The sequence below is a fragment of the Podarcis cretensis genome (assembly GCF_951804945.1).
Source record: "Podarcis cretensis genome assembly, chromosome: 13".
In the NCBI taxonomy this organism is placed as follows: domain Eukaryota; kingdom Metazoa; phylum Chordata; class Lepidosauria; order Squamata; family Lacertidae; genus Podarcis; species Podarcis cretensis.
The window spans coordinates 52315239-52328675 of record NC_137182.1 but is presented as its reverse complement, the minus strand read 5'-3'; positions in this window follow the sequence as shown (position 1 = coordinate 52328675).

Below are 13437 nucleotides of genomic sequence, written 5' to 3'. Positions count from 1 at the left end.
TAAGAGGCCAGGGGCCAGCGCTGTCCGGAGACACTTCCGGGTCACGTGGCCAGCGTGACATCGCTGCTCTGGCGAGCCAGAGTCGCACACGGAAACGCCCTTCACCTTCCCGCTGGTAAGCGGTCCCTATTTATCTACTTGCACCCGGAGGTGCTTTCGAACTGCTAGGTTGGCAGGCGCTGGGACCGAGCAGCGGGAGCGCACCCCGCCGCAGGGATTCGAACCGCCGACCTTTCGATCGGCAAGTCCTAGGCGCTGAGGCTTTAACCCACAGCGCCACCTGCGTCCCATATAATTTATCTTAACATACAGTAATTTTACATGCTCTTCTTTCACCAATTAACAATCCATTTTTATTTAATCCTTTATATCATTTCTGCTAAAACCACATAACTTCGTTCCAACATCCTTCTAACATTCCATAATTTTACAATGTTTCTGTAAATAAACTTTAAATTTCTTCCAATCTTCCTCCACCGACTCTTCTCCTTGGTCTCGGATTCTGCCAGTCATCTCAGCCAATTCCATGTAGCCCATCAACTTCATCTGCCATTCTTCCCGGGTGGGTAAATCTTGTGTCTTCTGTTTATATGGTTTTAATTCCAATAATGTTCCGTTGATTTTCATTGTGTTTTGAAAAAAAAACTAAAAAAAAACCACCCAGTGTTTTTATTTTATCTGTAAGACACCTCGAATCCTCGTCAGGGAAAAATGAGGGGTATGGGTGAATATATAATCATCACAACCATCATCACCATTAATAAAAATATTTATTCATTTCTATCCCAACATTTTCCGAGAGTGGGGACTCAGTGCGGCTTACAAGAAAATTAAAACAATACAGATTAAAATACAAAAAGCTAATATATATATATAAAAGATAAGTATTTAAGTATTTAAACTTAGACATCAATGCGAACTGATATGGGAATTTCCAAAAATCCAGCTTTTCTGAAATTTGATATTCCAGAAATTAATAAAATAACAGAACAACAATGGGAAGTCTCAAACTAGAATTAACTTTATTAAATATATTTCAAGACAACAATCTGGATTTACATGATAATCAATAAACCATTTATTACAAGCGACAAGACGCAACCAGACACTGGAAAGATTTCTGGCACAACAATAAAACAGTCAGTATAAAACAGCAGGACTCCGAGAGATTAACAAGTAAACTACAGTTGACATGTGGACAGATCAAGAAACATGGCTTTGTCCTGATGCCAATTAGTTTCATAATTAACTTTGAATTTATGCCAGTATTCCAGAATAGGAACAATCCCCCACATCAGCATTTGGCTCAATCTGGTTGATCTATATTTAAATTTTAACATAAATTATTATCTTCACTTTGAACCCCATTCCCATGTTCATCAATATACCAACATTTTATATTGTCTCATTGGTGACATAAGAGGAAAAATGAGTATTACTCATACTTAATCTAAGCACAACCATAAGGGCTTCTGATTAGGCATTTAGCTATGCAATGCTGACTGTTATCTGTCACCTCTGTTATATCCTGTTGTTATATCCTTTTGTTTAAACCAATTCGCAAGCTAAGAACATATACATTGACCACTAATAATGAACCAAAAGTTGTAGATATTACAGTACTGCAAATTTTCTGTAACAAATGAATGATGTGAGACTTGGCCTGTTTATTATCATTTCTTATTCCTATGATCTTCGTTTATAAAACCCAGTAGAAAGTCATTCAAATAAAAAGTAATTAAACTCTAGTAGTAGAATTAAAACAATATAAACACAAATCTATTAACTTACAGATAGCAAAAACAGCATAGCACTATTAAACGCCCTTTGCTTAAAAACAGCTCCCAAAAGCTTGTTGGAATAAAACAGTCTTCAGCTGCTGGCAGGAGCCCTCCCAGAGCATTTAAGAAGATGACTTCTTTTTTAACCTCCCCCCACCAAATAAAACAGTATTTTAAAAGTACAAATGAAGCTATCCACAATGCCTGGCAAAATTCCCGTACTTTTTTGTGTATAAGACTAGGGTTTTTTTTACTTCAAGGTTAAAAATCTGGGGGTGTCTTATACACAGATAGTGCATATGCCCATTTTCTAAATTTGGGGTCCCCAAAAGTAGGGGGCATCTTATACATGGGGGCATCTTATACATGGAAAAATACGGTACAGTATATCTTAATGTTGTGGGACTATAGGAACTGCCTTATAATTGTAGCCTGAGTCAATCTACCTGAGTATTGCCTATACTACCTGGCAGCAGTTCAGGGTTTTAGGGGTTCTTTTCTGCCCATAATTTGGAAATGCTGAATGTTGTAACGTTGGGCTCTCTATTTACACAGCAGGTGCTTTGTAGCCTGCAAGTACAGGAAATCTGAAGCTGACTTTATGTGTACATTGTAGAACTTTTTTTATTAAACAACCATTAGTTTAGGGGGTAATGTCATTACATAAACAGAAGGATGTACAGTACTTTGAATCCTCTACGAATTCTGTTAGGTTTTTCAAACAATGATGCATGTCACCTGAGCATCAAAATATAGTGGGAACCTTAATAACAGTGGCAATTTTAATATAATAGCTGCTAAATGGCATTAGCACAATATGCCTACGGAAAAAAGAGTGGCTCATTAAAGTACAGCATGCAGCCTCAATGCCTAAGCATAATGTGTTTGCGTGAAGAAAGGGGAAAGCAGAAATTCAGTATCGCCCCTCATGCATATGAAGATTTCTCATTCTTGCTATGGCAGCATATGAATTATGCATTCAAATTCATAATGATTTATTTATAAATGTACAAGTATGGATAGATGATGGCAGAACAATTAGTTTGTGCTATAATAAAAAAAATCAATAAGGCAATCCGTTTTTTAGAAAGTGAAAAAGAGCGGTTTAAAACCTGGTTCACGGTACTTTCAATAGAGCACAGTTTGAAACAAATATGTTTCAAAAGGTCAGGTTTTTTTTTTTAAAAAAGGGAGTATTTCAACAAAGATAGGGCCATATGTACTTTCTTTTACTTTTTTTTGAGGGGGGACCCCAAAGATCTGGTGCCTCTGATGCCAAGGCTCTGTCTCTGATGCCAGGCAGTCTGATAGATCTTGATAGTGGGCTTGCATACAGTGTCTCAGAGGCAATCTTTAAAGCCCAAGCAATTTCTGTAAGGGCAGGCGGTGCTTCCAATAGCCTGATCCCAAACTGCTACGGTTTTAAAGATCAAGAGCCACCTAGGAACAAGGCCATGGGTTTTGTATTTGCCCAGCCTGGACGGGTGGGGAAAGAAAGAGGATGGAGGGGCAGGTGAGTGTATAGCAAATAGTTGGGTTAGGTTTGGGAAGAATTGCTGAATCAGTAAGTCTGGCTTGCCTCTCAGTTTATGAGGATAATGCGTGTGGGTAGGAAGTACCAGTGTTCGAAATTAGCCGGGTGCTAGTAGCATTTTTTGACAAGCAACCAGCCTTTTGGCACTGGGAGATGTCCGGGCTGCTGCTGTCAGCTGGTTTGCCAGGCACTGCGGTGGCCAAAGACTCGCATCTTTTGCTGCCGTGCAACCCTGCAGACCACCTGATTTGTCTGACAGCGGAATAGTAACAATGACAACAACAATAACTGTTGTTATTGATGTTTTGCTCCCAGGCTGCCTGGTCTGGTAGCGCGGCAGCAAAAAAAAAAAAGGGTGCCTAGACATTTTGTTTTGGTGCCCACAACCTAGGCCCCGGGAGCCACATGGCTCCTAGCTTCCTATCCCAGTTTCTAACACTGCTAAAGTACAGCCATGCGTGGTGTTAACGGAGAAATCTGAGAGCTCCCTTGGACAAAAAAAAAACTAGGACACCAGCCAGGAATACCAGAGCAAAACAGCAGCCAGTAGACTGTGGCGACAGGACTCCCACCTGCCACAAGGTGGAACAAGATGGAAGCCCCGAACAAAAGAAGACTCCAACTTTTATTAGCTACTAATCCCCCATGCTACATCATTGACACATCACAAAGAGGAGGGGTTCAGGGAGGAATTGTGGTGGTAACCTGAGTGTCTTGTCACCTATCCGGTTCCTCCTTTCCCCCTCCCCATAATTACATTCCTGAGGACAAAGAGGAGTTCACTGTTTCCTGCCCCCAGAGGGAAGGACTGGTCACTGTCCTTTGTTTCAGTCTGTACTGAATCCACTTCCATATGCAGGTTCTTTGTGAGTGTAATGATCTTCTGTCTAGGACCATCAAGGTTGGCATGCCAACTGGGTAGGGCTCACTGCGGACTTGTTGGCTGTCTTGTGTCAGGTTTTCCCCCTTTGATAGTCCTTCATGGTGTAAAATAAAAGTGGAATGGTACAGATCCGATGTATGGCTGATTTTCTATGAATTTATAACAGAAGCGTCGCGTATGTCATGTGTGTATGTGTGTGTGGTGTTTGTACAAACTGAATGATTGGGGGGGGGCGGATCCTGCAACAATGGGACCCTAGGCTTTCTGAAGGCCAGGAAGAATAATAATCACAACCACCTTTGCTATTTACAGTCCCTCCAAACCATGGAGCGCAGGGCTTTTTTTCAGCCGAAACTCACCGCAACCTCAGGTGGGTGCCATTGACAAGGGAGGCAGTCATGGTGAGTTCCAGCATCTCTTTTTCTAGAAAAAATAGCACTGTATATGTATATTAGTTATTGTTACTATTGCTTATTCAACTTCTGTTCCACCCTTCCTCCCGAAGGAGCCCAGGGCAGAGAACACATCAATCTTAAAAGCATTCTAAAATCACTCTTAAAACTTTCTAAAAGCAGTTGAAACATTATCTCAACCAGTGATGTGTGTATGAAAGCTTATAAATATGCTAATGCTTAAATTCCCAGTAGGTTGCGATTTCTTTGCTGCAAGGGATTATCCACCTCGGAGGGGTGGTGATGATGGACTCCTGAAAGGGGAGCACTGTGTGTGTGTATCTAGGGAGATATTAAATAAGATGGGGGGGACTGCTCATTGCATTGGGTCCAGGCTGGCTCTTTGGCACTAAAGCACTGTGTGCTGTTCAGTAGGCAGAGACATTGCGCTGGAGAAATCTTGTTGGGGAAACCCTCCCTCTGAGGTAATGGGAGAGTTTAATGTTTGTTGACCGCAAGTGCCGGAAATCCCCCTCGCTTGAGCCAATTTTCACCCTGGACAAATAAGATTTACTGGAAAGGCAAACAAGATTTAGCTTTGGGTCTGCGTATACTAGGACTGATGACTCCACCAGGGTCCTGTTCTCTGCTCTCAGAGAGGATATGATAGAGAGGGCTAAATTTGCATTGGTCTGACTGTTGTATCTTAAGGGCCAAGAGTGTCAAAAACCTGCTCAATTGCCTGAGCATGAGTCATCCTGTTGGCGTGTCCGTCTGGGGCCTTGGCAGCGAGAGCATTCTGATGAGGTCAGGGCTCCGGTTCTTTGGCTGGCCATCCAGGAAGCCTCTGAGTGCCAGCTTCTCCCTGCCGGGGAGTGCAGAAAGCAGGATTTGAATTTTTTTGCCCCCAAGTATGGAGATAGCAGCTGTTTCCTGGTTGCTCCGTGTGTTGACTGAGCCTTCAACCAGAAATTACCCTCAGGGTTTTAACCTTGTGCAGCAATGCACGTACACATGCATCCGTCTCAGTCTGGTACACCCCCTTAGTCCTGACCCCATGGCATAGAGAGGGCATCACCCTGCCCTTCAGTCACATCCCATAGCCATCCCCCACACCCCACTTCTGACCTCCCTTCACTGACAGTATTTGCATAGAAAGTTTTTTTTCCCCTTTAAAGCAACAGCTGGAATAAATATGTAGAGGTTGTGATTGATGGCAGTTAAAGTTGATGTTCAAGGGAAATTTCTGGCCTCTTAAATATACTCACCTGTCAGAGGCCTCTTCATTTGTGGCAATTTTCACTGCCACGTTTCCTTGTGGTGCTGCGTTACCTTTCTACCCACAATTGACTCTAATTTTGTTACTAATGCCATTTGCAGAAGGATCTGTTCACCCGGTTAAAGTGTATAGAAAGGGCATTTTCCTACAACACCCATTCCCACCACCTAAGATGGAGTGATGCAACATTTTTGAGTGGGTGAGTGATCACTAAGCTATGCCAGGTAAAATAAGTCATCCCAAAGTATTCCCCTCTTCACTGAGAACGTCCCGTGACTCGTGAGGTGTTAGGGCAAGGCTGACAACCACATCCTTTGCTCGTGTGGTGAATTATGAGATATGATTCCTGTTGGGCAGCACCGTTCATGATCTACATCAGCTTTCACCAGCCTTCAGGTGTTTTGGACTACAACTCCTATTAGCCATATGCCAGCTGGGACTGATGGGAGTTGTAGTCCAAAACACCCAGTGGGCTCCAGGTTGACAAATGCTGATCTAGAGGGCAAATGGGAGTCAGGGGAAAGGACTATGAGGGGGAAAAGCCATCTTCTTTGGTTTTTCTGATGTTTGTATTTTTAACACTGAACTAGAATTCATTTGCAAGTTTGATTCTATTTGTTTGGGGCTCAGTTGAGACCAGGGTTTCCGCTACCACTTTAGAGCTAGCTAGGAAGACTGGGTTATCACCGGTTAGCATTGTGAATAATTACTGTAGTCATGAGCTTTGCATGGAAATGTCTCAAGCGGTACGTCTTGTATTTCAAAGCTGCTTGTCCCCACTGTGTATATTCCCCTTGTTGGAATCACAGAATTGTAGAGTTGGAAGGGGCTCTAGGGTCATCTAGTCCAACCCCCTGCAATGCAGTAATCTCAACTAAAGCATCCATGACAGATGGCCATCCAACCTCTGCTTTAAAACCTCCAAGGAGTCCACCACTTTCCAAGGGAGTCCATTCCACTGTCAAACAGCTCTTGCTGTCAGAAAGTTATTTTCCTTTCTTGTAACTTGAATCCATTGGCATGGCTCTTACCCTCCAGAGTAGGAGAAAACATGATTGCTCCATCTTCCATGTGGCAGGTCTTTGGATATTTGAAGATGGCTATGATAACTCCTCTCTCCAGGCTAAACATACCCTAGGTCTGCCAGCTGACGATAACAGTTCATGCATATGACAGAGTGGAATCTAGTCCATGAAAGCCGATGCCACAATAAATCTTGCTCTTGATTTCGTGAACAGTCAGCTACTCTTGTGGGGGCTTGTACTAGGCGCTGTGCAGATCAGCCACAGAGTCATAGCTGTTCCCAACTGGAGGTCCTCTCCAGACCCATTTGGGATGATAGTGGATCTGGGTGTTATGACTCCCTTCTTTGCCCGCAGAAGCAACATCTCCCAGGTAAACAGGAAGCCATCAAACCGGTTGAGGACAGAAGCTCATGCAAATTTCATTCTTGGCAGCTGCAACGATCTCTGACAACACCTGGCTATCACAAGGGAATTTGAAATAGCTGGGAATGGCTGAGCCTGACAAAATTGTCTCTGCATGAAACACCAGTCAGGATGAAGTAAAGAGTAAATATGCTATCTTTCAGGTTCATGGAAATCTCCAGAGCCTAGCTTGATGGTTGTGAACATTAATGTTATATTGCAGCAAAGATCTGAGACTATAGTGGAGAAATCTAGTCCCACAAATTTCTGCGACTTTCCACCTTCATTTACACTGGGGGTGTGCAATGAAGGGAAAGGAGCAGATCATAGGAATTCAAACGGTCTGTTTTTCGATTTCTGTCTGCTCCTTCGACTCCTGTTCTTTAGGTAACTAATCTGACCTGCAACAAAATGTTGCAGTGTGAAGAGTGCTCCTGTTCAGGTTCCCACCCCATTAGCTAAAGATAAAGGGAACCCTGACCATTAGGTCCAGTCGCAGACAACTCTGGGGTTGCAGCACTCATCTGGCTTTACTGGCCGAGGGAGCCGGCATACAGCTTCCGGGTCATGTGGCCAGCATGACTAAGCCGCTTCTGGCGAACCAGAGCAGCGCACGGAAACGCCGTTTACCTCCCCGCCGGAACGGTACCTATTTATCTACTTGCACTTTGTACTTTCGAACTGCTAGGTTGGCAGGAGCAGGGACCGAGCAACGGGAGCTCACCCCATCGTGGGGATTCGAACTGCTGACCTTCTGATCGGCAAATCCTAGGCTCTGTAGTTTAACCCACAGTGCCACCCACGTCCCACCTGTTACCGGAAAAATCCGAGGGCTCCCTTGGACAAAACAAAGACACCAACCAGGATAACTTGGAGCAAAACAGCAGCCTGTAGGCTTGGCCTTTATTAAACTGTTGCAACAGGGTATTCCCCTCACGTGCAGGAGAGAGGAAAGACCCAGAAGAATAGTGTGCAAGGTCTTATAAAAACTTTTGAAATTCCCCTCCTCTAGGTCTAGCCCACCCCCAGAAACATCATGCATACATTACAGAAAGGAGGAGTTGAGGGAGGAGTTGGTGGTAACTTGAGTGTCTTGTCACCTGGCTGGTTCCTCCTTTCCCCCCTCCCCCTGGGTCACTTCCAGGAACTTCCAGGAGACAAAGGGGAGTTTGCAGTTTCCTGCCCCCTGAGGGAAGATCTGATCAGTGTCCTTTGTTTCAGTCCATGCTGAATCCACTCCCATATGCAGGTTCTTTGTGATCTTGATTGTCTTCTGTCTGGGACCATCAGGGTTGGCATAGCAACTGGGCAGGGCACCTGTGTATGTGCTGGGATGCTGAAGGGATTATGGCTGCCCTGTATCAAACCTGCCCCATTTTGTAGTCCTTCCTTCATGGAGTAAAATAAAAGTGGAACAGTGCAAATCCAATGTATGGTTGATTTTCTATGAATTTATAACAGAAGCATAGCGTATGTAGTGTGTGAGTGTGAGTGTGTGTGAAGTTTGTACAAACAGAATGATTGGGGTGGGGGGGTTCCTGTTACACACCCCATTAGCTAGTCATGTCCTATTCCAGAACACTCCATTCCATTTGTTGCCACTCCAGTTAGCCTGCATACCATGGCACTAAGCATACTTTTTCTTCATTGATATGGGGTTGTTTTTCTTGCACCCCCATCACATTTAAGCTTTTCTGCCTCCTCAGTATTGTTGTGGGTTTGCGGGGTGTGTGTGTGTGTGTGTGTGTGTGAATATCTGGACAATGCCCTGAGTGACCTTCATTCAAAGGAAACCAATCCCTGGAAAAGCACTGAAACCCCTGCAGTCTCTCACCACTCAGAGATTGGGGTTGGGCATTACTATATTTTTTGTACTTCTGCAAACCTTAGACTTTGCCTGACCCTGCTTATGTACGCCCCTCTTGTAAGCGTGGATGATGCTGTTTTGGCTACATTAAGCAACCACATTTGGAGAATGAGTTTGCTGCCAAGCCTGCAGAATTCTTGCAAGAGCCTGAAGTGTGATACTAGGTCAGCGATGTGCAATACTCGTGGCCTCAAAGGGCCTCGCCTTTATTCCTCGCCATCCTTCCAGCACTGATCTGCTTTCTGCTGCTGTCACCTCGCCTTCCTTGCATGATCTCACAGTTTCCTCTGAACCAAGGCTTTCCAAACCTCCTTTGCCCTCCCCTTCCTGCTTTCTTAATTCATTCCCAGCTGCAGAGTGAATCCACTGATTCAGTTCGTTCACTTAAGGATACAGAGAGAAAATTGGCAGGAGCCGAGAGACAGGGAGCTGCCAACTGCAGCTGCCACTGCCGCAGATTGCATGAGTCAGCCTCTTTCTAAATAGTGAGAGTGGCGTTATAAATTCTGGGTTGGCAGATCAGTACATGCTAATCCCAAGATAACAACAACAACAATCCTTACCATTTATTGAGTGCTCTGTACGCTTCACGTACATTACCTCTGTAATCTTCTAACAACCCTATAAAGCAGGTCTGTATTATTAGCCTATATTACATTTGCACACAAACGCACATACACACACACAGTCACTCCAACCCCAGGTCTTGCCATCCCTCGCAGGATAAGAGAACTATAGAGTGTGGTGTTCAGGCTGGCCAGACCCCAACAATGGGATTATCTTTCCCTGAAGATTTACCCAAGGCAAGGCATGAACCTCTGCTGGGAGAGTATTGTAATAAATGAAAATCTGCCCTTATTCCCTTATGGGGGACACAAGAGCCATTATAGAATCCTTTGTAGGTTCTCCATCAGTCAGAGAAAAGAACAGAGGCCAACCAGAGAATATTGGGAAGCAAAGCAGCTCGTAAGCCTGATCTTTATTGAACCGTTGCAACAGGGTGCTCCCCTCTCACGCAGGAAAGGAGGAGGACCCAGAACAAAGGTGTGTCCGCCCTTATATAGACATTTTAAATTGCCTGCCTTGGAGTCCAAGACCATCCCCAGAAACATCATACCTGCATCACAGAAAGGGCGGTCTACAGCAGAAATCTGAGTGGGTTGTTTACCTCCTGTCTGGCAAGTTACCTGTTAATGCTTACTTGATTGGATACCCTTCGGAGCCTGGCCAGTCTTTTGTAATGATAAATACTTAGTTCCTGAGCCAGGTCACAGGCTCACCCTATTCATACACAGACATACACTTAAGACAGGATTTGTGAAGGAAAAGACAATTGGGAGGCTTTTCCATTTGACTTTGCAGAGAAATCATTTGGTCAGTTTGGGAGTCAAAATGGTTCCAGGGCTGGTTTCCTGTGCTGCTTCAAACATGTGGTTTATATATTTATGTACGTGTTTGCATGGTACATTTATAAATCTTTATTATATACATAAGACCTCAATTTTTTAATTTCAGTATTGAGATTTCTGATGGCAAGAGCCATTTGACAGTGGAACAGACTTCCTGGGAAGGCGGTGGACTCTCCTAAGGAGAATTTGGATGGCCACTTGTAATGGATTCTTTAGTTGAGATTGCTGCATTGCAGGGGGTTGGACTAGATGACCCTCGGGGTCCCTTCCAACTCTTATGATTCTATGAATGTGCATGTGAGTGAAAGCATATATATACAAATATGGCTGGGCCATGGAAATCATGTTGAGTGGCTATGTCACTTCCTGGTTCACGCTGCGAAGCTATTTTTAGACATTACTGGGGATGGAAGAGAGAGTTGCCCATTGACATGAAAACTAAGCATGTTCAATGGGCACAAACTGCTGTTGGGGTGGTAGTGGTGGAGTACTTGCAACCCTGAACAGAAGCACTTCACACTGCAACACTTCGTTGCAGGGCCTGCTCCATGTGTGATGCGCGTACACACACACACACACACACACACACACACTATCTGATTAAAGAACACCTCAGTTGACCCAAAGCATTTTTAATCTAACTGATAAAGCAATCAGACGTTACAACCCTATACTGAATTCTTCAGGCAAAGAAATCAGATTAAGAAAACTCTGTAACTGGGATCAGCTTGCTTGCTCGAGGGGGTCCCATAAACGACACCGGCTTAATCTATGACAGGAGCATAGCCTAATGTGTGCCTCTTGCTTTCTTGGCGAGGGATGCTCATAAGCCTGGTAATTGTAGGCGCCGCCTGCTCCTTCCAACAATGCAAGCAGCTTGACAACTCAAGTTGCAATTTCCATCGCTTGCCTTGCCCTGGTGAAAAGGAAACTAGACAGGAAGCATGTCGTATATGCTTGATGGGCTCAACTCTCCCCGTCATGAGAATGGCCATTGGTCTAAAAAGAGGGGCACCTTTTACTGTGTGTTTTTCATGAGAGTTGATGCAAAGATTCCCCCTCCTCAGACTGCGGTGCTCCAGTTTCAACCTGCACCTCATGCCGGCAGCAGCGGTGAAACTTCTCATGTGCCGAAGGCGCTTGGGTTTGTGACTCGCCAATCTCTTGGCTAATAACAGAGAAGGTAACTGATAAGCTATTTCCTCTTGAATAATGTAATTGCAGCTGAGAGGAAGCACTGGTTCCTCCAGGATACCGCGGCACATGCACCAACGCTACTTGGTAAATGTTTGAAGGACTTATCACAGCATGAACATGCTTGTGCTCCCCAAGGCAGAGTTTCACCTCCAAGAGCCAGAGACAAAGAGCTGTAGCTCACTGCTTTGTGAGCAAATGGTCCCAAGTTCAGCTGACAGCACCTCTGTAGAATCATAGAACTTTGCAGTTGGAAGGTACCAGCCCAGCCCCCTGCAAATCAGGAATCACAATTCAAGAATTCCTGTGAGAGGGGCACCAAGCCTCTGTTTAAAAAACTCCAAGGAAGGGGAGTCCATGACCTTCCGAGGGACCCATTCCACTGCTGAATAGCTCTTATCCTCAGAAAGTTCTTCCTAATGTTTCTTATTAATCATTTAATTGCACCCCGCCTTTTTGCCTGACAGGGACTCAAGGTGGCTTACGATAAAAATAAGAACAGCTACAAACATAGGGGGGAAACCCAATCATTATAAACGAACACTAAAACTATATATACACATTTAAAAATCTATTAAAACCGTAACAAATAATTACAATAAACATAGCACAGCGTCAGCCCTTTCATTAAAAGCAGTCAGTTCCCAAAAGCCTGTTGGAGCAGGAAAGTCTTTGCCTGCTGGTTCAAGGACAGCAAGGAGGGAGCCAGTCTGGCCTCTCTAGGCAGGGAGTTCCAAAGTTGCCTGGGAGCAGCCACCACCGAGAATACCTTCTCCTGCGCCCCCACCAAACATCCCTGTGGAGGTGGCAGCACTGAGAGAAGATCTCAGAGCCTGGGCAAGTGCATATGAGGGAATACGGACTTTCAGATACAGTAGCCGGGACCCAAGCTGTATAGCGCTTTATTGGTCACAGCCATCAGTTTGAATTGTGCCCGGAAACATCAGTGGAAATGTTCTAGCAAGGGAATGGCCTGCTCGCTAGAACCAGTCCCAGTCAACAATCAGGCTGCAGCGCTTTGAGCCAGCTGAAGTTTCTGAGCACGTTTCAAAGGCAGCCCCATGTAGAGTGCACTACAGTAATCCCAATGGGAGGTGACTAAGCTTTGTGCCACTGTGGCATAATCTCCTTTGAATGTCATTTGAATTCTTCGGTCCAGGACCTACCCTCTGGAGCAGCAGAAAACAACTAGAGATGTGAAGGCAGCTATCATATCTCCTGTCTTCCAGGCTAAACATACCCAGATCCCTCAGCTGTTCCTGATAAGTCTTGGGTTTCCAGACCCTTCAACATCCTGGTCACTCTCCTCTGCCCACCTTCCTCCTTGTCAACACCCTTCTGAAACTAGGGTGCCCAGAACTGGACACGGAACTCCAGGTGGGGTCTGGCCAAGGCAAAACAGAGCAGAACTATTATTGGGAAGCATGCCTGCTTGAAACCTTGTAAAGGAGCTACCAGGCAGCACAGGCATGGATCCAGCAATGGTTAAGGCAGCTTCCTCACACATTAGGTTTCATAGGAATCATAGTATTGTAGAGTTGGAAGAGTCACCAAGGGTCAACCCCTTGCAATGCCCATTGTGGGGCTCTAACCCATGATTAAGAGTTTCAAACATGTACATTTTGTTGCATGCTACCCCAATCTCTGAACAGGGTCCTGCTTCCTTGGAAC